We start from the raw sequence: 26,598 nt of genomic DNA on the forward strand, positions 1-26,598 counted from the left end.
CTAGCCAGTATTTTCTTTTGAAAAGTAATTACATCCACCTTTGGGCTGGAAGTGAAATGAAAGTGTATTACTTAATATTTTCACAGTGTATTCTATTGCAGGACCATGCAGTATTTACTGCAAGTTTTATTATATTTCATGCTGTATTTTTCACATGTGTGTTGGTGGTCGCCTCGGAACTCACCAATTATAAATTACAAAAGTAGTCAAAAAAGGAGTGTATGCAGGCAAGAAGTAACACAGGTTTATTCAGGGCCCAGATGCAGCTGGGACAGCTATATTTAAACAGATCATGGAATAGAACCGCATGAAAAGGCGCTGTCAAAGAAACACCCCTAAACACCCTAACTGTTCCATTTGAAGCCTCTCCATCAGGTTTCATTTTGCAACAGCTGCCCCCAAACTTTGCGCAAACCCCTCCCTCAATAGCTTTTGGGAGGTCCAGCATTTACAGGCTCTGGAGGGCCACCAAGCATAGCACCCTCCTCTCCTCCTTAATTGCATTCAAACCTTTTGCTGTTGAATTTGCCAACTGAAGCAGCTCATATCGAGTGAGCTGCAGCCACTTTGCATTAGAGGCAGCCTGGAAACATGGAGCAGTAGTGAGGTCAAAAACGTTACAGCCATGGAGATCAGTCTGAATTCATCAGTGATAATGGCCACATGTTCTGCTTTTCTTATTGATTTTCGTTCCTCCTTTTGCTGTGCCATTTTTCCCTGTAACACAATCTTCATGGTAGTGCTATTTCAAGGCACCACCAGTGCAGGACTGTGCAAAATGACAAGAGCACAAACACCACTCCAGTCAGGCGGAAGCTGGGCATAAGCCTTCGATCCAAAGGCCTGCCATATGTCAAACACCACAGCATTCCCCTGTGTCAGCGCTGCATTCCTCATTACCTTTGTGCATCCAAAGGTAGTTCCCAGATAGATAGACCCACTCAACCTGAAACACAAAGGCATTCTTGTAAAGCTCTTGATGTCAACTGGTTGATTCTTTTCATGTAACCAAGTTAATGCATGTACATATTTTCCCCAAATTGCCCTGCAACTATAATTCACCATGGCAGTCAGGTTGTGTTCAAAGCCTACCAATCCCTCAGCATGACATTGCATTATTACCCCATCGCATATGTTCCCATACTACACTGCTCCCTCTTCCCTCATCAATGGCGTTGTATGACATCAGGGTATGCTTGGCCCTTTATCACTTGTGCACCATAATCTCTTGTGGTCTATTATTTGTAATTTCCCTTTGTTAGGACCTCCTGTCACATATTCCACTACCTTATACCGTGTTTCCTCATTTTCAAAATGTTTTGTTAATTTAAAAAAATTGTCTTCATAAACCTTTTCCCCTTCATCTACCCACTGAACCGTTACATTTTTTACCTGGAATAAACTTTTCGTTTTGCAGAGTAATAGGTGCATCAGGCATCCTACTTTCATAAGACACAGATTGGGGTAGAAAAAGTGTGGGCATTCCTATCAGTGTTGGGGTAAGAGCAGTGGTGGAAGTGAGTGGGAGCGGTCGGGAGCGGTGGTCCTCTACTTTTTTAAATTACCATTTACAGCTCCTATACTTTTATTTTAAAAAGAAACCGTTCCGGAATGGTTTCGTTTTAAAATAAAAGTGTAGGAATAAGTTTAAACTTGCACTTTCGGTGAACTGCACTGAACGTTCGCTTAAACAGCAGGTGCAAGTGTTTGGGTGGGTGTATTTTGTGTGGGAGGGGGCGTGGTGATGGGACTTTGGGGTGTTGATGCAGGCCAGCAGGGAACATAGTTCCACTACTTCTCTTTGTACACTTCGACCACTGGGTAAGAGAGCAGACGTAGCAAGTGCCATTCACCCTTTCTCTCCCCACACGTAACATCTCATTGTACCACACATTTCCAGTTCATGATTCTGGCTCTCCTTCAGTGCCATGATGAAAATCTTCCTCATTCATGATACTCCTTTTTTCATAATTATACTTCCATTCAATTGTGTTCCCCTTTTTTCTCTTAAAACTAAATCAACCAAAACCATTAATACTACACTAAAACATATTAATATCATCACACTCGAAAACACTGAAAACTTCCTTTTTTCCTTTATTAAAACATTTTTTTAAAGACATTGGGCCTCATTACACGGATGGCTGTAAGGGTTTACTGTTACCAGTATTTTACTGGTACGGGTAAATCCTTACCGCCTTACTACGAGGTCCCTTTGCGGGTTGGGGAATTTAACGCCTGCTTTTTGCAGGCGTTAAAAACCAACCCGCAAAGGGACCCAGGGAGCTAATTATGGTACCGCAATTTGCGGTACCGTAATTAGCGCCTTCCCCTTTCCCATTATGCCCTATGGGGCAAAAATGGGAATGGGGAAGGGCAATGGTGGAAGGGGGAATTACCGCCCTTCCAACCTTGGAATGGGGCGGTAATTCCCCTTTCCACCAAGGCGGTGCCGGTATTTTACCGGCATGAACCATGGCGCTAATAGCACCATGGTTCTCCGCCATCCATGTAATGAGGGCCATTTTCATCATTTTCTTTTGCTGGTTTTCGATATAGTCTAAAGGCTGAGAACAAAAGTAAAGCAATCTCCCATATACTTCCAATCATGTTGTGCTTAGGGGAGCAGAGGTGTTGTCCTTCGGCACGTCTGTGATGTGGACCCATCCTCGCCGCCCTTACATTTTCACTGCTGTGGGAGTAGACTTGATCACGGTATGTGGGCTGGTAAAGCACTCCTCCTTCCATTTGTGAACATGATTCTTGATGAATATCTTCTCCCCCTGGTAAGGAGGTACTGCTTGTGGAAATTGTCCTGATTGTCTGGTTTGAGTTTTTGGCCTCACCTGCAAGGATATTTATCAAAGGGATTTTGTTAGCTCCTTGAGATACGGATCACATTCCATCCCCAGAATGAAAGAAGAAGAGTGTGGATCAGAGACTGTACATGACGGAGGAATAGGCACATGCATTCTTCCCCTGTAACAATCTCATGAGGAGTCAAGTCATGATCTCCTCCAGGCGTATTGCGCAGTGCAAACAAAGCAAAAGGCAAGCAGTGCACCCATGACTTTCAAAGCGTTTGCATAAGCTTTGCCAACCGCATGTCAACCCCTTAACTGCCAGGCTATTCTGCAAGTCTATGCAAAAAGGATGAGTATACTCATCCTTGGTACTTAATGGGTTAAGCAGTCCATTCATCGTCTATACCAAACCGTTGGCTTCTGGATGGTAAACAATGCATAGATTATGCTTTATCCCCAGGAGTGTTGTTATTTTCCTTAATTAAATCATTAGCAAAATGCTGACCATGGTCAGAACAAATGACATCTGGAATCCCCCACCTTGCAAACTTCTCCCTCACAAGAAATGTGTCCACAGAGCGGGAGTTATTATGGGCACAGGGACCAGCCTCAAGCCATTATGAGAATGGGTACACCACTACAAGCAAGTACCTGTAAGAGGTACATCTCTATTACATATCAACATAGTCAATATGCAAGTGCCGGAAGGGGCCTTCCCGTCGAGGTAATGTTCCCTGCACAACTCTGAATGTGTGACCTGGCAAATAGTTCTGGCATATCATGCAGTTATTCACAAACTCTACAACATTCTCGTACAAATTTGGTGCAAACCAGTTTTCACTTATCCATGCAGCCACATGCTCTTTTCATACGTGCGCAGGGTTGTGAAGATGTTCCAATGCCACCTACAACAATTTCTTTGGCATGACCACTTTTCCTGTGCTATCATGCAACCATGAAAAATCAGTTGGGAATAAAGAACATCTTCTCCTCCTCCAAAACACATTCTCATCATCTGATGCTTCTCCCTGCAACTCACGTATCTGCATTATTGGGGTTGCATTAATTTTTCCTGGTAATGCATCTTTTTCTTTGCTCACTTTTAGCTCTGCTAGTTGGGGTATTTTTTCCTTTTTGACAGGAAATAGCACATGTGTTCCTTCTGGTAGATATGCTGCTTATTTTGCCGCTCTGTCTGCTCTTTTGCTTCCTAATGAAATAAAATCTTGCCTTCCAGTGTGGGCCGTGCACTTTATTAAAGCTAGTACTACTAGGAGTGGTAACATTTCTAATGATTTACTCAGTAATCCCGCATGCTGAACAGGTGTACCATCACTTCTTTTGAACCCTCTCCTTTCCCATCTTGCTTGTCCTGAGTGCATTGTGGAACTAATGTAGACCGAATCAGAGAACATGTTAACTACCTTGATCCTCTGACATGTTCACTGCCTCAATCAAGGCCACCAGTTCTGCTGCCTGTGTAGAGTAGTGGTATTGTAGTCACGTTTGTGAGTACACCAGCAACTCCTCTCCTTTGTGTTCTCCATGTCAGTGCCCTACCACTGTGGAACCTGACTGTATCTGTCCTGTGGTCTGATCAATGCAGGAGCTTTCGTCAATGAAAATCGTGCCTCCCCTTCAATCACTTCATCCTTAACCAGAGTATTACCTTCGCCCCTGCCTGTGCATGCTGTGCAGTCAGGTATGTAATCTCCATCCTCTCTTTTTTCTGCAATGAACTCTGCTAGATTTATAGTCCTTCATCTCACCACTTATATTGCTAGGTTTTTCAGTATTACCTTATACCCTGAAGATCTCTCAATGTTGATTTTGTCTTTTACAGTATTGCGAATAATGTATGCACCATGTATAAAATTACACGACACCCCATAATTATTGTGGAAGGCTTCTCAATTGCAAATGCAACAGCAGCAAGTTCCTGCTCACATGGGAGATGTCCCAGCATCACTGCATCTAGGGATCCACTGCAATATGCAAGTGGTTTCTTTCCTTGTCGCTTCTTCTTTGTCAGCACAGCTGTCATTACTTTTCCATCTGAATGGGAAAACAGCTGAAACTTCTCTTTGTATTTGGGTGTAGCCAGTACTGGTGCATGTGGTAACTCATGTTTTAGTTCATCAAAGCTCTTGCCCATTTCAGCTGTCCATTTTATGTTTGTTTTGTGTTTCTGAGCTGTTTTTAATGCTTGCTGCAATGGTCTGGTGTAAGTGCAGTAATCAAAAAACCATGTTCTGCAGTAGATCCATAAGAACTGCTGCATTTCTTTCACTGTGTTTGACAGTACTGCCATTTCTCTTTGTGCACGTTGTATCCTTTGTCAGCTAGCAAAGTCAATAGTGTAACTGAGTCCTTTCTTCACTGCATTTCTGTCGAGCTGTTCTTCAATAAGTCATAAAAATACTATATCAATGTGCTTGCAACCTGTAAGTTGCTCAAATCCATTTGCATAACTCTGTTAAAGATGCTACATACCTCAGAGTAACCTTGGGACATTCTAGTGTGTCCGTACCTGGTACTGCCATACGTAAACGTGATGAGATCCTGGAGTCTGGGTTTAGTGCGATGGAGAAAAATGTGTTCTTCAAATCTACTGCAGTGAAATAGTGTTACTCCGCCAGAATGCATCAAAAAATCGTTGCGGTATTTGGAACCATTGCATACTCTGTCTCAATTATATTTTTTAAGAGGGCATACATTCTGTATACAATGCCACACCCCGTCCCTTTGCTTTCTTGATAGGATAGATAGCTGTGTTGCAAGGTGATGTGCTCTCCTGTATTATGCCTTACTGCCATAAGGCATGCAGTGACTCGAAAATGCCTTCATATGCTTCTCGAGAAAGTGGGTACTGCTTTACTTGTGGAAATAGTGCTTCTTCTTTTAATGTAATGTGTACTGCCCCTGATCCTTTTAGTAACCCTACATCATGGGGTGCTGTTGTCCATATGTTTTTTGGCACTTTTTCCAAAATGTCCAGCACATATTTTGCATTCTTTTTTGTTATCATAGTCATCTGGGGAACTGCCCTTTCTTTTATATGTACTGGACAAGGTATGCATTGTTAACTTTTTAAAGCCAGCAATACGGAGTCGAGCAGCTGAGTCTTGTGGCTGCAGTACCTGCGAGACACTTTGGGCAGTTTTCAGTGAGGACCTCCTGTCCACTTTCTTTGTTTATCGTGCTCAAAAGCACACACAGACCGCGGAGCGAGCCGCGGAGTCGAGCAGCTGAGTCTTGTGGCTGCAGTACCTGCAAGACACTTTGGGTGGTTTTCAGCGCGGACCTCCTGTCCACTTTCTTTGTTCATCGTGCTCAAAAGCACACACAGACCGCGGAGCGGGCTGCGGAGTCGAGCAGCTGAGTCTTGTGGTCTTTGGGTCTTTGGGCCTGCGGCGTTGCGGCCTGCTACCCTACATCTCGGATCCACCACAGGGCATCGAGCGACGAGCGACAATAGGAATTGAAGCATATCCTCACTCCCTCACAAGCCTCTGCACTGTGCCGCCGCCTGAGGAACTCACGGTAGGTGACTCTCTACGAACTGCCTATACTTCCACTATAATCTTCCCTGGAGATTAGAGCTACCAGGAGACTGCGGGGGCTGGCCCCTTTGATCCTGCTGTACGCTCCCCAAAGCCCAGGTTATGTATTATTTGTCAGCGTCTAACCGCCTATTTCAGTAAACCCACCTCTACTTCAGGAGACTGTGGGGGCTCGCCCCTTTGATCCTGACCCATTGTTTACGCTTGACGCCTTTGCAAACGGCCTGTATCTAACTTGAGTTACCGGAATCATAGCGCCTCGGCATTGTGGAATCCGAACAGTTCACCAGAAACTAGCCTTTTTTTTTCTTTTTTTTTTGGTCTTTCGTATTTAGAATAATTGCCTCACCTCTAAACTAACATATACAGCACGATAATACTGTGGTCAGGACACTGCAAGGCCTTTTCATTGCCCCGCTGATCACACACGGCGCTAATACCTCACTTAACAACTCGGCTATTTTAGCAGTGAACCTCCGTTAAAAACTCCAGAAATGACCTCCCGAGTAAACATGTCCATCGCAAGGGTAGACCAATCGCCAACAATGAAACCTGGCCCCCATACCAGGCAACGAGGGAAGCGCGACAAGAAACAACAGCTAAACATCCTGAACGACTCATCCCAACCCTCTATAAAGGAAGCACTCCTCAAACATGAAATTGCGAAAGGAATGACACAGTCACTCACATATCAGCTGCCAAGCAGAGACATACATGGTGTACCTAATCAGACTGCCTGCTTACACTCGACATCAGGCAACATGCAGGAACTAGAGGTCATCACCCCTATCTCATCTCGGCAAGAAGGCTCGTCAGTAACAGAAAATAAATGTGACCCGCAAGAAATACCAGCATCAACAAACCCCCAACCTACCGCAGGAGGACATCTACTGATCTCCCCTTTACGGGCTAGTAGCCCTCCTATCTCGAGCCCAGAGAATATAATTGAGCTATCCACTGAGACTGAAGTCCTCACTGCTGAAACCCCTTTATTTCACACTAGATCCCCACTGCCCATGATACCTTTGGTGCAAACCCTACAGTCGTTTGCGAAAGCCTGCACAGAAGGAGGAGAAATTATAACAGAGCCACTCAATATGCCCATCCAAGGCACTTGCAAAACAGACCAAGCCATTGAGATCAATCTGGCCCTTTTATCAAAGACGATTACACACCCTCCAACCATATCTCCTCAAGAGCATACACAGAACCATGGAATACTTGAATCATCAAAAAAAGAAAAAGCTAGGCAAGCCAAACTGAGATGGCTCCAATCCTACACCGCTCGGAGCCACTCTAAAGCTGTAAACTTTAAAGACACTCAACATTCCAGAGCAAAAGTAGCTCGCCTGTCTTTAGACATTACTGAAATCGAGTCACTGTTGACTAATATCGACAAAAGAAAAGAAGTCTTTGGAGACACACGTGCCAATCGTCTAAATGACCTACCTACCACATCAACTCTGGCCTTGAGCACAATTCCTCCGCCAGAGAATCTGCTACAAAAAAAAAGTTTTGAAGCGAAAGGAGCAACTGGTAAAGAACTTCAAGCTCCAATACGATGAAATTGACGCCTCTCTCTCCTTTGGTTCTGGCACTCAGAAGAAAATCGACAGCCCCCATAGCTACCCAGAAGACCAAGATGCACATAGCAATTGTTTGCCTCCTACTCCCGAAGAACAACTACCCCAGAGGATACCGACCACAATGATCGATTTACAAAATATGCTCACAACTATCACCACACAAGCCATGATCCCGTTTTGTAAGCTCTATGAAGCGATTAATGAAAGCACCAAAGACCAAGCCACTCTTCTAGCGTTAATCCACACGAAGCAAATTCATCTAGAAGCTTTCATTACCACCGTAGAAAAATGCTTAGGTAGAGAAGCGGAGCTCTCCCATCAATGGCAAACAAGATTGCTCGAAATGGCCGCAGCTGAATGAGCTGAAAAAGCTATTCTATCTGCTACAATGATCACGTTGATGAAGGCACATCCGTTGCCAACTCCCAAAGCTCCCCAAGACATTCAAAGTGCATCCTCAAACACCCTTGAACCACCTGTCACCTCGCAGAGTACACAAATTTCAGCGGTACCAATGGCAATTTCCTCAGTCTGCCCCCAGCCTACTAACATGATTTTGGCATATAGACTAAGGATAATGAAACCACCAGACATCTTTCAAATTTTCTCAAATAAAAAACCTCTTAAGGAAATGCTACCGGCAATACAGATTCCAAAATCAAAAACCAAACGAACAAAGGGGAACAAACAAACAGGCTCCCGAGCCTTTCTAAGGAATATTTCCGTAGGACCTGGTTCAAATAAACAGACTAACGGCACCCCCAGAAACTCGAAATAAAACACAGTAGTGAGATCAGACACTAAGGGTGAGCCCTTGATACGTCCCATGCAAGGACCTTCTAATATTCCAGATCTTGAAATAGAAGATCTCCTCAATCTCACTACGCACTCAGTCTTATCTGAGGATATTGACCAGACACCAAATATCAACAAATCGATACTTTTAATACTAGATGAGTATGCCATCGATTCAGTTGACCGCTCTAATGAATCTAATGATTCGAATTTGTCCTGCAAAACCATCCCAGACACTCCTCTTCATCATACGGGTGACCTCACAGACATATCAGATGTCCCGTCAAATTACTCGAATGACACAAGTCGTTCGACTGATATGTCCAGCTATACTGAGGCGTCAACATTAGACTCGGCATTCGACTCCCCAGAAATACACAAAAAAACATAAGGAATCCCCACAAGGCTGATACTTAAAACCTCCCACAATTCATCGTCCCCTGGAAGAAAAAATAGAAACATCTCCTTCGGATAGCCTGCATTAACGAGACATGTACATCCTTCACACTTAACAGGGCTAATTTACTAAGACTGTTTCATGTAATTCCACAACTTAAATCAATAAATTCACAAGAAATAAAGATGGTGAGCTTTGAAGACGATCATTATCTAGATAAGGTTCAGATTGAACTTTATACTCCGGAGACCGTGGCCCTCATTACAAGTTCGGCGGTAACCATGCCGCTATTGGCGTCTGGGTCCTCGGAATGAGGACTTACCGGGCCATTCTGAGTTCGGAAGGCCCGGTAATTCCTCCCTCCAAGGACCCGGACACGGTCCTTCCCCATTCCCATTTCAGCCCCCATAGGACTGAATGGGAATGGGAGAGGGAGCAAACAACGGGCCATTACGAGATGGCCCGTTGTTTGCTCCCTCTTCCCCTCGCGGGACCCGGTAAGCACGCCTGGTTTTCCCAGGCATGCTTACCTTGTCACGCGAGGGGAACGCGTAATGCAGCGGTATGGAGTGAACGGCGCCGGCACCTTTTACTGCGCCGTTCACTCCTTACCGCCAGGGTCGTAATGAGGCCCCATGAATCGAATTTTACACATGACCACCCCTTTGCTCACATTAGGATTCACACTTACGTCAATTTCAGACGAAACAAGGGATGCTGATGAACTGAAGTGCCTCCATGAACACCAAGCAAATTCCTCCAATGACTATACCAAGTCACGAGACGATAGACCATTACGGCATATGAGTACTAACTCATACCTTGGCAGAAATTTCCCACCTTTATCATCCAACCATTCATATATTAAAAGACAATTTCAAGACAAACAACCTTTTTGGAGAGATTATGAAGATGCTAAAATACAACCGATGACAGATTCAGAAACTCGTTCATAACCATCAATCAAACCAAATATCGACAGATGGAAACTGTGTTCTTGGAACATGAGAGGTTCATCCCACCTCTTTGACTCTCCAGACTCTGTACTAGAATCCTGTCACATCATATGCCTCCAACAGACCTGTATGACCAACACGCCTGCTTGCAACAGATATATCACTGTCCTTAATCCGGCCCTGAAAGGTCCCAGGGGCTGTGCGCTGCGTGTCCATTGACGCTGATGAAGATATCTCCATCCTGGAACTTCGTTGAAACAGAAAATATCAATCCATGGACCCAACTGACCATCATTAAAATCTTGAACTATACGACCTCAGAAGTCCTACCTGAACAACAATCTAGGGCAACTAGAATTTATTTATTTATTTATTTATTTATTTATTTAACATTTATAAAGCGCTCACACAGCCCACAGGCATCGAGGCGCTGTTACAGGAATTGTTTGTTTTTCTTAGTTGCGTAATTGTGTTTGTTTTTTTGTCTTAGTTAACTATTTATAACGCGATTAAACACCCAGAGGTTTCTAAGCGCGGACCCGGGGATCGAACCTGTTGTTGCTTTGTGTCGTCTTGCTTCCAAGACGCGCACGCTGCCGCTGAGCTATCCTCCTGTGAGAATGATTGCAGTCATCAATGCGTATTGGAACCCAGTGGCAATCAACAACAATAACTTCTTGGATGGCGTATTTCTAATGATGGACAGAATCAGTGCTAAATTTCCCAACATTAACTTCATCATCTGTGGAGACCTTAATATTCACCTGTATGACATCAATGGTCTCCTCAGACAACCTCATGACCTATCAACCAGAGCTCTTCGCTGGTCCAAAGATTTCTCGATGAGAAACTTAAATCTAATAAATCTATCTCATGATAATCAGAATCTGTTGATGCTGACCTGGACATGTCAAAACTCTACTACCATTATTGACTATATATATTTATCTTCAGCCATAACCAACATGCTATTGGAATTCCAAATAATACCTACTAGCAAGAGCGACCACTCGATGCTTACGATCTCCGTTGTGGGAGTTAGTGACCCCACGATTCTCCCTCCACCCCCTCGGCTATAAATTGTTGGAGGTAACACCAGACTAAGAATCAGTAAAAATCTTCTGGCCTCCATTTCGCAGGTTTTCCAACAAACACCCTTGCCAGACAAACAGAAATTAAATTACGATTGGGTATTACTCCCTTTCCAAATACACAAGCCTGTTATGGAGAAACCGATCCATCAACACTACCATAATCAGGAAATAGTAAAAAAAAAAAACTGTTGCGGCAAAATCTGCGAAAATGGAGAAAAGACCCAACCGCAGTAAACCTGGAAAACATCAGAAAAGCAAAGCAAGTATACAGAAATTCTAATAAATCAAATGCGATGGCCCTGCAGCAAACGGACGCTGAAGCTATGCTTAAAACGCTCAGAAATAAGAATTTGAGATCTTTATGGGACCTGCTAAATAACAACGCACAACAGCAACAATTGATGGTATCCAATGTCACTCAGAAAAACTGGATCGCACATTTCTCTAACCTCTACAAACTGCGGAACAGTTAGGAAAATATGGAGACACTTTCAATTTCAAACCAATGGACCATCACCTGGGAGAAGCACATATTTGTAGAAATGATCGTCAAACTAAATTCCTCTAGAGCACCTGGACCGGATGGGCTATCCAATGCTGCCCTGAAACGTGACCCTAAGACTTGGGCGAACCTAATGGAACTCATACTAACTCTAATCAATGCAGTAAAGTTATTACCAACTAGGTGGACCAAAGCGGTTTTGATCCCAATTTATAAACAGGGCGGCCGAGATAATCCTGCCAAGTTTAGACCAATTGCCCTGTTAGATCCATTGAGAAAATTGTTTGCTTCATACCTTCTCCAAAAATTGACTACATGGGTGAAAGCTTCAAACCGATTTCATAGTCGGCAAACCGGCTTCATCCTTAACATGGGAACTAACGTAAATCTCCTAATCCTAAATTTGCTAAAACACGAAGCCATAAGAAACAACGTGCCCATCTACGCAGCGTTCATAGACCTGCACATGGCCTTTGACGCCATAAACAAGTCCATCTTGTGGGAAAAACTTGCCAAATGGAATTGCCCTCCAGAAATTAGCGAAAACTACAGTCTTGATCAGTCTAACGAAAGAAGGACCCACCACGGAGCCCATAAGAACATGGAACGGCCTAAAACAGGGGTGCCCCTTAGCGGCGACACTGTATAACCTATATACTGCTGACTACTCCATGAATATCAACCCTGCAAACCTCAATCTGCCGAAGATAAATTCACTCCCGATTACATACCTTATGTATGCCGACGACATCGTACTCCTAGATAAAACGCCCTCTGGACTACAGGAGAATTTACGTATGACAGAATCATACATGATCAATAACGAACTCCAGATTAGTAACAAAAAAAACAAAATCATGGCACTAACTAATGATCACAAGACATCTAACCGAAACAAATCAACAGACTTTATACTAGACAAAAAAGTGTTGGACACAGTTACCTCCTTTAAATATCTTGGCGTATTACTAAACCAACATAAGGATGAAACAGCCTGGGTGACTACTCTAGAAAGTAAAATCCAAATGATGGCACGCCAAGGTGTGATGCTACATAGGCACTATGGAAAATTTTCTGCGAAACCGATCATAGCGTTTTACCGCCAGAAGGTAATCCCCATTATTACTTATGGGAGCGACGCTATGATCGCTGCCACCAACATAAACTGGTAAAAGCTAGAAGCATTATTCAGACGGAAAATTTGACAGCTCCCAAGGAATTATCCTATGACTAGAATATGTTTTGAGGTAGCCTTACAATCACTAGCCTCAATAGTTCGCTGGAAGCAGTTTGATCTTCTGTGTAAGGTCATAAATGAAGATCCTATTCCAGCGATGCAAATCCTTAAAATAACTCCACAGGCAATGCATAACACCATCTTGAAAACATGGAAGACTGAACTGTTTAACCAAAATGGCAAAGGAAGATATTACGGATGAAATGCTGATAAATCGCCCACAGCGTGCAAAGATCAAGCTACAGCGCAATGATTGGTCAAAAACAATGGCAGAGAAGGCAAGCCACTCAATGAATCTAAAATGCCAGATTGACATACGAGCATTGAATGAACTTCCACATTACTTGGAACTTTTTCCGGATCCAACTATACGCACAGTTTTCATGAAAATGCGATTAAATATCCTCCCTACCAGACAAAGATTATCTCAAATTCGATATTTACCGAAAGAGGAACATTTCTGTTGCTTTTGCAAGAACAAAGAGATACCTGAGTCTCTTAACCATCTAATTATGATATGCTCTGCACTAGTCGACAAGAGAAACCTCTTTGGAGACCTATTCAAGATCTCCCAACAACAAGGCGACACTAGATGGCTAAAACTCCTTAAAGGAAAAAATAACAAACTGATATACACAGTAGCACAATTTCTTGCTAATATTTTGGAGCTTACTTAAGTTATTTAAAGTGACCTTTCTTGATCCTTTTTTTTTCTCTTTCTCCTTTTTTCGTCCTGTACTCTGTAATCTGTAAATAATGAGAAACGTCTTATGCAATTCAAATGAAAAGTTTATGTATAAACTATATCATTTTAATTTAAAAAAAAAGCCAGCAATACATCCTCTTTCTTTATACCAGACCCATATGACAATTCTGTTTCCCCGCTCAGTTTTTAATAATGCATTCATCAGTGTAGTAGCTACTCAATGCACAAACCCATCAATAAATGATCTTAAAGCAAGTTACTACTCTGACTACAAGTGCCATACTTTCCTCCGCAACTCCCACTTCATCACAACCCATTGCCTGCTTTACACCCTCTCAAACCGCTTAGCAGATGCAGTCTGCTCTAACCCAAAACCTTTCCCCTTTTCCAGTCATCATGTTCACATAACATGTCACTCAACACACAGTACCCTTTGGTCCTCTGTCATCAGGTCAGTCCTGGATCCTGTCTGGCTCGCTCTGCCGCGAGTGGTGCCACAGGTATCTTGTCTGTGGCTACGGCAGCCCTGTTCATTGTTAGGGCTTTGGGAGCCCCACTCCTCATTGGGTGGGTGGGTGTTGACCCCACAGTGCTTAGGGAGCCCATTTGAATTAATTTAAAGCTCCTCTGTGTTTAAATGGGGTTTTGGAAACACTTGAGTATTCATTTTGATAGGGCTTCAGAAACCCACGATTTAGTATTCCTCCATGACATTGCTGCTATTTATTTGGGGCTTATGAGCCCATGCTATCTGCTGGCAGTGCAGTGGTTACATTTCCTCTCTCTTCCGTGGCAGTGTTTAATTGTAATAGTACTCAGCCAGCCCTAACTGTCTCCCTGCTAGAAGGCGCGGGGTTACATTTCCTCCATGGTGGTGCCTTAGCAAGAGCGGGGTAAAGGCCTCATTGGACTCGGCCCAGGCCTGCCCACCGAGTCAAGGCACCCAGCTGAAACACTCCACGATGACCCCTGGCTGCTTAGGACGTTGCGGCCAGGCCTCCAGCTGAGTTCTGCCTCCTTCCACTTTCCCTGTCTTGCCCTGAGGAAAGCGGATTGCCAGCAGGCCCCCCCAACGTTGCTGGTGCTCTTGCTGGTTCCATCAGGATCTTCTTTTCTTCACTGCCTGGCCACAGGGTGGGCATGCTTTCCCGGCACAGCCACGCTCTTCACCCGGGCAGCACCACGCACACAGCCTGGGACTTCTCCTACACATGGGCCATCCGGACTGGCCCCCGGGAGGCCTGCAGCCACCAGGCCACACTGTGGATCGGGTTGCAGTGACACACAACCCAGGCTGGGGTGTTATTTTCATCTGGGCCGCACTGCACACAAGGCTCAGGACTCTCTCTTCCTCTGGCCTGCCCGTGTTAGCCACCGAACGGGCCATTGCCCCCCAGGTCACGCTCTCACTTGGGGTACACCCTAAACACACGGCCCCTGGCACGGGCGTTTTCATTCATCTAGGCCGCTCTATGAATGTTTGTTTTCCCTGTCGGGCTGCAGCTGACAGACACAGCCGGGCTTAACAAGTTCTCAGAGCCCTTGCTGTGCTGCTCAAGGAAACAAACCCTCAGACAGCATTCATTCTTTTTCCTTTCTTTCTGAGCTCTTTCTTGCTTTTCTTGTCCATCTATTTTTACTCCCTCCTTTTACTATCATCTCTAATGTTTTTTTCCTCTCCAGAACATTACCCAGGTAAGTCTATTGTTGTGGGCAGGGGAGACCTGCCACTGTCCCACATCTAGGTGCTCCTTATGGTGGGGAACGTGGTACAGTCAGGTAAGTCCCAGTGAAAACACTTAACATACACATCTAATATAAACCTTTAATAAACTGCCTGTGTCCTGTGATTAGTTCTACTTTCATCTTTGTATAACCCCCTAACAAACAGGGCCCATATGGGCCAGGGTTTACACAGGTATATTGGTGCATAGCATTCTGTCCCAGTAATATTAGACCTTCTTCTACTTGTGTCTGTGCTGTTGCCTGTAGTATGCTTACTGCCCCTGGGGTTTCTGCTATCTCACTACCCTGCACTTGAACGTGTCCCTAGATGGATATACTATGTGGTTGTGTGGGCTGTATCTGTAGTTGCTGCTGTGGTATCACCTGCATTTGTTGAGGTGCCTGTGTATAAGGTTGCTCTTGTTGCCCTGCTTGTGCAATTAGTGGGCATGTCTGTGCAAAGTGACCAGAATGTCTACATGCAAAGCACTGTCCCCCAAACCGTGGCCCCATGCCAATTTACCCCATTCCTTTCCTCATGTGTGTTATCCTATCCCTGTCTGATACGGCCCCATGTAAACGTTTACTCCACCTGTCTGCACAACCCCTGGCTGTTCTGCATGTTTACAAATGTAGGTTGTTGCTGTATCTACACCATTCTCCACTGCTGATTGGGTGATACTTGAGTGTACCCTCCTGGTTGCATTACCGTTGCCAATGGGAGCCCCCCTTGCTGCGCCTGTGGAACGACAACTGGCCCTGTGAGCACTGCCCCTTCCATGTTTATTTTAGCCAGTTTTTTCTGAACTAATTTGTTTCTGCTCTTGTTGCATAGTCAGCTGTCTGCTTATCCTTCTCCTGCTTTCTTTTGTAATAATGTGCGATTGTTGCCTGTATCTCAGGCCACCCTTTTGCTTCAATTTACACTATCTTCTCTAGGGATGTCTGCACATCTGCAGGGAGCCCTGTTTTATGATGAAGTAATACTCGTAGACTTGAGTATAAGTATAAATTAGTTCTTTTAATAAGCTCATAAGGATGATGACCCCGAGCCAGGGAAACAGCCTTCAACTGATCCAACATGGAATGTGTCACAAGTTAACCATTCTCATTCCATTATCTGAACTTTGGCATAAATGTATATAGCAACAGTATCCATAATAACACTGAACATTCTCATAACTATGTACATATTACTTTGCACATGAAATTAAGTGAACGCTTCTAACACCTCCCTTCCTTCATATTCTACACATGGTTCAGAATGTCGTCCTGCCAAAACAACATGCAGTCCCCACACTCACACTCACAGTCACCCTCCTCATTCTCTTGACGCAGTCAAAGCACCACTCCTGAGAACAGCCACTCTCTCCTTATTCGACACTCCTCCAACTTTAACCAAAATGGAAGAACCCAAATCTTTAACAACTTCCTTAGGTTCTGAGTACAAGGAAGAACCCTTCCGTACTTTGGTAGTTATCTTCACTTTTATCCAATCACCTACCCTCACACTGAAGCTCCTACAACAGTTTTCTGATCATAACATTCCTTAGCTCTGACATCACTCAAATGTAGCTTCTTCCTCAGGCAAGCAACATCCACCCCCACACATTTTGATTTCCCCATCCAGCCAGGACCCAGATGAGAGTTGTGCTTCCTTTCTCGCAAAACCTCAAAAGGTGACATTCCAGTGACACTGTGGGGAGCTGATCTATATTGAAAAGTTCTTTCCATCACAGTGCGTACCCAATCACCTCCTGTAGTCGCCACTATCCTGATGGCCTCCATTAGCGTCCTGTTAAAGCGTTCCACACATCCATTGCTCTCGGGGTGATAAAGAGCTGTGGTAACTTGTTCCACCCCATATTTGTCCACGAAATCTCTGAACTCCCTGGACACCAATTGAGAACCATTGTCCGAAAGACACTTCTTAGGGAAACCTTCCCTCCAAAACAGCTGTTCTAAAAAAGGAATTATACTTCCACTTGTGATATCCTTTAAAACACATACCTCGGGCCATTTTGAAAACAAATCAACTTCCACCAACAAATAAACATCTTTGGCTCCTCTAATGTTGAATGCCCCAACAGATCTAAGGCTACTTCATCCCAGGGTACTCAAGGACAACTTCTCACCATCATCAGAACTTTCTGCACTGTGAGTCCTTTATCACCCTCCACACACTCAATACATCCCACCACCTGCTCTTCCACATCCTAGTCTACACCCGGCCACCAAAAATGAGACCTTGCTAGTCCTTTTGTCCTGGCAACCCCCAAATGACCCACATGTGCTACGTCCACCACTGCCTTCGTCATATTGCATGGTACTACCAACTGATGTCCTCTATTCACATAATTCGTTTGTACCCAGAGTTCATTTTTTACTCTGCCATATCCCTCCATGGTAGCATCTTTCTTTTTGATGTCATTCTTAATGACCATTGTCAATACATTTTGATGTAATGAATCTTCCAAACATGCTGCATCCCAATCATTTTTCTTTAAACTGCTGTGCACCTGAAAAATCTCTCCAGTCTCATCCTCTTCCTGCACAAACTGCTCTGGATTGGCTTTCCTCTGCTCCACCGATCTAGACAAAGCATTCGCCGCCACATTACTTTCGCCTCGTACATGACGCATAGAGAACTGCAACCCTTGTAACGCACTCACCCACTTCATAATGCGCCTGGAGATACCTTCCAATCCTCCCATAGAGAAAATGCTTACCAACGGTTTATGATCCATACAAATGATGAATTCCCTTCCCCATAGATACCGCTTACATTTTTCTACACCCCACACACAGGCTATGGCTTCCATTTGAACTACAGATTATCTACATTCTGCATCCTTCAAAGTTCTAGATGCAAATGCTACAGTGTACAGCCCCAGATTATCCTCTTGCATCAAAGTTTTCATGTCCTCCTCAAAAATGTTCAATATTGGTGCATTACATATCGCTCTCTTGACATCTTCAAATTCTGTCCTGCACTTCTCATCCCAATTAAATACCACCTCCTAACAAGTCAGTTTCCTCATGTTGCTGGTTTTATCTGAGGGACCCTTAATGAACTTCTCATAAAACTCCACCAAACCTAAAAACGATAGTACATCACCCTTGCATTTGGCCACTTCCATACTCCTTATCGCTTCCACGGCATCCTCTTTTGGTTTCACGCCCTCTCCCGAAATTTCATGACCAAGAAAAACCACCTTGTTGGCCTTAAAAGTACATTTTTCCATGGCTATTGTCAAACCTGCTTCTCCCAGTATTGTCATCACTCTCTTCAGTCGTTTATCATGCTCAACTTCATTGCGTCCACACACCAACACATCATCCTGATAGCACATAACTCCACATTCACCTCCCAGTAACGTGTACATTATTCGTTGAAAAACACTTGGGGCAGAACTAAACCCAAAGGGCATCCTTTTGCACCTAAACAGACCTATCGGTGTAATAAAAGCTGTAAGATCTCTTGATTTTTCATGCAGTTCAATTTGATGGTATGCTGATTTGAGGTCTAATAAACACTTAAGCTCTAGATACCCCTACCAACAAATCATCAATCCTCAGTAGTGGGAATCTGTCTGCTATGACCATGCTATTCAAATGTCTCAAGTCAATACATAATCTGATAAGCCCATTCGATTTCCTTACAATGATAATGGGGCTGACCCATTCTGACGCCTGTACCCTTTCAATAATTCCATCTTTGTCAATTTTCTTCAATTCATCCTCCACTTCCTTTCGTAAGTGTAAAGGTGTTGTGCATAGTTTTGGTACTTTTGGCTTTGCTCCCTTCTTCGATCAGATTTTGTGTACAAAACCTCTCAAACAACAAAGTTCATTGGCACTTTGTTCACTTCCACCCTTCTCCCCGTCATGTTTTGTTTCCACCTCTTTCACCGTCAACACCTGATCTGGATGACTCGCATCCAATCTAATGTTTTGCTCTGCCTGATCACTCCAGGAGAGGAGTTCTCCTCCTCTGTTTTCCACATATATAGTGCCCATAGCTTTCCTTCCTTTGAACTGTAATTCTCCTTCGAAATTTCCTACAATGTCTATTGGAACATCACCACATGCATTAGCCTTTACTCCATCTTCCCATAATGTATATCATTGACATTTTTCTCTTCACACTAATTCAATTATAGTCCGCTCCACTATCAATTAGCATGGATACAGGAACACCTCTAATCATTACCACTACATACAGCTTAGGCTTCTTCACCTTCCCAACAACTGCATTCACAGAGTTCACCACCTCTCTCCCCACTTCATGGTAATCATCATCATCGTAGCTCACAGTAACCTCATAAGCCTGACCACCTCCAAAATACAAATTTCTACAACATTGAGCGAGATGTCCTTTTCTACCACATTCATGACATACTATGTGAATTGCTAAACAATCTTTGTCAAATGCTAGGTGTCACAAGCTCCCACATCTATAACATACCTTCCCAGGTGGTCCTCTGAAATCTTTTGAAGAACCCAAATCTCTTGAAGAAACCTTCACATCTCTTGATGGAGTCCATAGTCGACCCATGTCCTTTTTGCCAGTGAGTTTGCTCCTAATATATTCATCTGGCCTTCTATCAGACTTCTCAAATTTCATCACAGGATCACTTGTAGATTGTTTTTGTACATATTTGGATACTTTATGTATAACCACATCCTCCACCTTTAACTTGTCTGATCCATGTTCACTGCTCCTATCCAGTTGAAGTGTCTTGATACATTTCCACACTCTTTGCTATTTCTATTGCCCTATCCAAAGTGGGGTTGCGTTCCTTCCACAATTCTTTTCTAATGTTGTCATTATAACATTTTATCATTAGGTGGTCTCTTAAGTGTTCATCATGACAATGTGTAAATCTGCATTTCACTGCTAGGCCCATGAGAACAGTTATGAATTCCTCTATACTTTCCCCAGACTTCTGCTCCCTAGTGGCAAACTTGTATCTTTCCAGAATGATGTTTTCTTCTACCTGGTACTGTTTATCTAGTTTCGCTAATGTTTTCTCATATGGACCTTCTTCATCCTTATCACTCGGCTCTGGCAACTTCCTCAAAACATCCTAGCCAGCTGGCCCCAAACAATGGAATAACAGCGCTTCCTTCCTCTCATTTGAGTAATTCGCACCAAACATAGCTAGTGCATATTTTATGAACCCCTTCTTCCAGTCTGACCAGCGTACTTTAGGTTCCCCTGCACTCGCCATGAAAAACACTGGAGCAGGAATATTTGCCATGCTTCTAATTATCACAAACAATCTGCTTGCATGCTAAATTTTTGATGTTTGTTACTGTGGGGCACCCTGTGGCAGTCCTTCCCCCTCAGGAATAAAGCTACTGCCCTAAAATGCACCCCAATAAGACAATCACTCACCAAATGCCCAGATGTCTTGTTCTGATGAACGCTGCATCAGGGACAAATAACCTTGATTGAAGATCTAGCCCCTCAAACGTGTCATATGATAAATGTTTCTTCACATGCTCTAGCAAGCCACTCACCCCCTGTGTTGGTGATTGTGCTAGTCAATTGCTGCTCTTCATATGTCAGCGTTCGTCCCAGGTGCTCGCTGCCTCTAATACCGGTAACTGCAACAAATAACATAACAAACAGAAAAGTGTGCTTTTCGTATCCTTCGTTTGTATCAGTTACCAAGATGATCAAAGCCAAAGATGGCCGCCACGCAGAGCACAATGCAAGGTGCTTTCATTTAATACCTGGGAAGCTTCCTGCGTTGTTGTGGAGACGTGATACACAGTGATGTACATTCACGTACGCACACAAGCCTTCCTTTCACCGCCTGGTAAACCATTGCCTGGGACATCAGCGTTTCCGAATGTAAACATAGTGACGTTTCCTCACCGGTTGCTCCATACCCTTCCTGCAAACGTCCCAAACATCCAAACTTGCAATTGTTAGACTCCCTTTGCTGCAAACCCTGGCAGTCACCTGCATTCAGGTCCACTGGGAGGGACCGTCCCCAGGTTGAGCACTGCAACTGGGCTCAGACCCAGAAAGCAGACTCTCCAATCCAAGGGCGTAATTCCGCCATAGCCATCTACAACCGAATCCACTCGCCGAACTCTCTACTGATTAGACACTGCAACTGGACTCAATCCAGATGGGGGGCAGCTTCCAACAGCAAGCAAAAGGGCACAATTCCCTTGCAGGCTCCACTCCACTCTCAGCTCTGCACAGAGCACGCTGGGGGTCGTCAGTCGAGCCGGATCCTCATTGCCAATTTGTTATGATGAAGTAATACTTGTAGACTTGAGTATACGTATAAATTAGTTATTTTATTAAGCTCATAAGGATGATGACCCCCAGCCAGGGAAACAGCCTTCAACTGATCCAACATGGAATGTGTCACAAGTTAACCATTCTCATTCCATTATCTGAACTTTGGCATGAATGTTTATAGCAACAGTAAACATAATAACACTGAACATTCTTATAACTATGTACATATTACTTTGCACATGAAATTAAGTGAACACTTCTAACACACTGTCACTAAGATGTGGTAAAACAAAGGTATTTTGTCATCCCAAGGCTTTTTATTTTCCTGTGTTCACAGTTATTTTAAGGACCGTATATATTCTGCGGGGTCCTCATCAGGCTTAATTTTATGAGCCAATATTGAACCCATGTCTGACGTATCTGGATACAGCTCCCATAGAGCATTCCAAACATGTGCTTTATAGTTATTAAAGGGTTCTCCATCATGTATGTCAGAGCTTAATTTTACCCTAGCATTCCGGGCTATTGCCATATTTTGTCACTTCTCTCCCAACACTGCCAATAAGCTCTTTATATCTCCTATGGTTTCTCAAAAACATAAATCCACTTGCTCGCCCCCTCCATTAATAAAGGTAAACTGTGAACCAAATTGTCCCTATCCATTGTCTGTCATGGTATGTAGTGAACCTCACTGTCTGCAAAAGGGGCATCTGTGTGCAAGCTTTGCGTTTATTACCATGTTGGGGTGTTTTTTGTGACAGCTATCCTTGTTTTTCCACTCCAAAGCCTATTTCCCAATCTCCCAATCACTCCTCTCTTTCCTCCTCTTCTCTCTCATTTTGTCTCCTTCCGATGCTCATGTCCATCAAATCGCACATGTCTAATTCGTCATCCCCATGATCGCTGTCACCACTGTCCTCCCAATCTGATGCGGTGCACACACCTTCTGTCGTGTCATCTTCACTATTGTTTGAGTCCTGTCCCCAGTTGTCGATTTTAAATTGTATGCATACTGCTGTCCACCCCTGTTTGTCAGCTGCCTTTCCTTGGTTTTTTGCCCTTTTCTCTTGCTCCCTTTCCATGGCTTTCTCGGCTTCCCTGAACACAGAGTCAAGTTGCTGCTGGGTGCTCTTTTTATTGTCAATTAAATATTTCCACCTCCCCTTCTCATCCTTACTAATGGCACTTGCTTCACCCTCATTTTTCCTTTTATGTGTTCCTTCCTTATCTTGAGACACTCGTTTAGGATTTGCAGATCCTGCAGCTAGTTTTAGTAATGGGTATATCGTATATGGAGGTAGCGGTGCACTTCCCTGCTCTTCCTCTTTCTTCCCCTTCTCCTTCCCTTTTTCCTTGTCTTCATATAACTTTCAAAGTCCTAAAATGTCCTGCCTCTTTTTGAGATTTGCACCTTTGTAGGTAGCAGACAAATATGAAAACATACTGTCGTTAATATTTGCATCAAACGTTCCCTCAACAGGACATTCTTTATAACATTTCCCCAGGTTGTCATGTACCCACTCAAAATGGTACTTTGTTATCTTGTCAAGATATTGAGGCAATTTCCTACACATGTGATTAAGCGATGCACCATCCAATAGGACATCATTGTCCCACCTTAATCCTTATTGTCGCAATACTCTTCCCTACCTTTTTCCTCTTTTCCATTATATTTTAAACCTTTAAACTCTCAAACCTTATTCAATCAAACCCACTCATTCAATATTATACTTAGCATCTACTCGTTCGCCCTGTTTTCATCCACTCTGGCCTCTCCAGAGGCATGCCTTTTCACACCTCGCACTCCACACTTACATGCACTAGCCTTCTCTACTGGCCTGTCTTTTTATCTTGTATTAGTACATGAATGGCCTTCTCCCCAGGCCCAACACCTTAACAACAATGACCTATGTTAGCACGTTAAAAGCTGTTACTCCTCCCTTCAATTAACTGCACCTTTAATTTGCGCTACGCATCGCCGTAAATATTTACACATTATTTTGCCTATGGCCCTTCCATCATCTCCATAGCCACTTTACACAAACACTACAACCACTTTCCACAATACAAAAAGATAAACTTCTGCTAGTCACAAAACATGTGCATGTATGTGCCTCTAAAAAGTCATCCCCCCCAAAAAAATTATGAAGCGATACCAATGTACTGCACTATGCGCAACTCTTGTCTAACAAGGTTTGCCACTTAGTATGCAACCCTCTGCTCTAAAACAGATGTGCCACTGTCCACCTGCTCACTATCGGATCGGCAGACCTAAAATCTAAGACTACTATGATAAGATATCATATGGCGTTTATAACGCACCTGTAGACAATTGTTTCTAGGCGCGAAATGGTCAATCGCCCTCCACCACTTCTGAGGGTGCGTCGCTATACACCATAAAATAGTCTCTACCACGCTTGCGCTTTCATGCATGGGTACACTCACATATCCTTTTAAGATATTTTTCACTTCTCTTAGCCTCAGAGTCTCCCTTTAAAGGCCTGTACTCCAGTCGGAGTAAAGGCAGCGCCAGACCAGGCGGACCTTTGGAACTCGGCGTACATGCACCTCCTCGTTGTTTGAGCTCTTAATACTGGCCAACACATGCTGTTCCACACTCATCCTAGGGCACACCTAGTCGAAAGGCTGAGATATCTTGCTGGGGCCTCAAAAAGTGTGTTGGGCATCACCTCGGGACTCACCAATAAAAAATTACAAAAGTAGTAAAAAAAAGGAGTCTATGCAGGCAAGAAGTAACGCAGGTTTATTCAGGGCCCAGACGGAGCTGGGACAGTTATTCGAACAGATCGCAGAACACAACTGTATGGAAGGCACTGTCAAAGAAACACCCCTAAATCTAAAAGGTTTATAACAAATGAGCTAATTAACATTAGTAACTTTTGCAACATGAAACAATCTCCCCACACCACGTTGATTGGTGCTCAAACATTATACCCTTATAGAAAGACATACATTATGTTCAGTAATTGGGCCCACAAACCATCCCACCACACGCCCTTAATTATATAATTTGTGACAACACAATCCAACCCCTACTTCCCACATTGTATTGACAATTCATTGAAACATTTGAGATGACCAGCAGAACTTTATTCATCTGTCTCGGTCATCTCATCTACAGTCTCATGAGAAATGCTCTCTACTATGGCACTGTCAGAGCCTAAAACCACTGACCTACTGCTATACAAATGTTGCATATTAAGAACTCTTCAACCTTCTTCCCAGGTGAAATGTACTAAGGGGCAATTTGAAATTGCTGTGGTTCTTTTGACACCATCTAAAATCATGTTTTGTAAATCTTTCTCAATTATAAAATGGTTATGCCATCCTTGCCTGTCAGCAGGACCCATGGGTTTTAATCTGTGACCTCAAAAAAATAACAACTACTGTTTCCTTCTTACCATACCAGCCTGGGGATCATGGGACCTACAATGTGTTACCAGCCACTGTGGCTTTGTAGCAGATTAATAAAAAAGGTAACATACATTTTCTGCAAAAGCATGCTTTAAGGCCTATTTACTGCGTTTCAGCCTATCCCTAAGTTTGGTTATACGTACCTGAGCCCCTGCAACTCTTTTATATGCAAATTAGTTTTATTTCGGGATTGACTGTATAACGATTAAAAGGAGCCCCCTCCCCTTTTACAGTGCTAGTCTGGTAATTGATAAGTTGATAAGTGCGTTTTTCACTGTTCAGAAATTGCATTTTGATTACACAGGCATCATTTTCCATTAACTGATTTCAATATTTACTGTCTATGCTATTTAATGCTGGAAAAGTACAGTTTTGTTGCTGTACTCATTAATGCCTATAATGATAAACTCTGTAGGTATCAAAAGCTAAACCTGTACAAGGAAGGATGATACATTCCATGATATATGGGGTATTACATTTCAAACTATAATTTCGTATTTTCTCTTTTAACTTAGAGCTCACCTGCCACCGCACAGCAAATTGGTGAAGTCCTCCTGGGAGTAGTAAGTAGTCGTAATCAGAAGAATAGTTTTTCTAACCATTTCCTTTACTCAAAAATCCCCTATTCCTATTCAACATGCTTTCTGCTAAAGTAAAGGAAATCTTTGATTATAAGGTTCAAACATAAAAGATTCTACATCAATTCTTGTTGTTTTTCCATCAATTAACTGGAACTGTGTGAAAAGTGCAGTAAACCTTCTCCAAGCACTTTTTTGGGCTCAATCTACCAGACCTTGTTCTAAGAAGGATATCCATTTTTACGAGCAAGTAAATTCATTTACCCACTTTGGTTTGAATTTTGAACCCACCATTTTTTCTATTTTATAGTCCTGTTTCCCTTCCCTCTATGTGACCTTTACCTCTTTTAAACCGTCAAATCTGCCCTTTTTTTTATATTGATGTGTACCACGAAACTCTGATCGGAGCAGTACATTGAATTTGAAATACTTTCATGAGAAATTATTTTGAGACATAAACATACAGGGCAGGCTACCACTTATATCGTATGACCCACTGATGAGGGGTAAAGAAGGGCATACCCAATTCTGTATCTATAATGATCAGTTAGAATTCTATGAATGTGATGTATTAAACCAGAAAATGAAAGAGCCCTTTATGTATTTGTACTTAACATTATTTGTGTTTTTGTTTCTTTTAGGATCCTTTTGAAGCTGACCACAGCATTGAAGAAACACTTGAGGCCCCTGTTGAGAGGGTAACCATATTTAATGTTAGTTATTCCTGTAATGAAGTTCCAATTGTGCTCTTTACAAATGTGATTCACACTTTTATTCAATATGGATTCTTAGCATCCTTTTTGGATCATTGGGAGCACACAGTTAATCATAAAACTGGACTTCTCTGTACTGTGCCTAATTAGTATCCTGAAAGTTTGCCTCCCTAATGACAACTGCATCAAACGTCCACTCTGCCTGCCTGCCCTCACTTTTTCTGCATTTCTCCACCTTGTTC

At 43.2% G+C, this 26,598-nt stretch overlaps 1 long non-coding RNA gene across 1 annotated transcript in view; it reads right to left on the reverse strand.

The window, feature by feature from the left end:
* Positions 1-222: 222 nt before the first annotated feature.
* The window catches only part of LOC138527294 (uncharacterized), an 88,767-nt gene continuing 62,391 nt past the window's right edge, over positions 223-26,598 (reverse strand). Inside the window, exon 4 of the long non-coding RNA XR_011283864.1 lies at positions 223-946. This is a non-coding gene — a long non-coding RNA (uncharacterized lncRNA). The remainder of the gene's footprint in view (positions 947-26,598) is intronic.

The sequence above is a fragment of the Ambystoma mexicanum genome, chromosome 14 (assembly GCF_040938575.1).
Source record: "Ambystoma mexicanum isolate Mex_15411 chromosome 14, UKY_AmexF1_1, whole genome shotgun sequence".
Lineage (NCBI taxonomy): Eukaryota > Metazoa > Chordata > Amphibia > Caudata > Ambystomatidae > Ambystoma > Ambystoma mexicanum.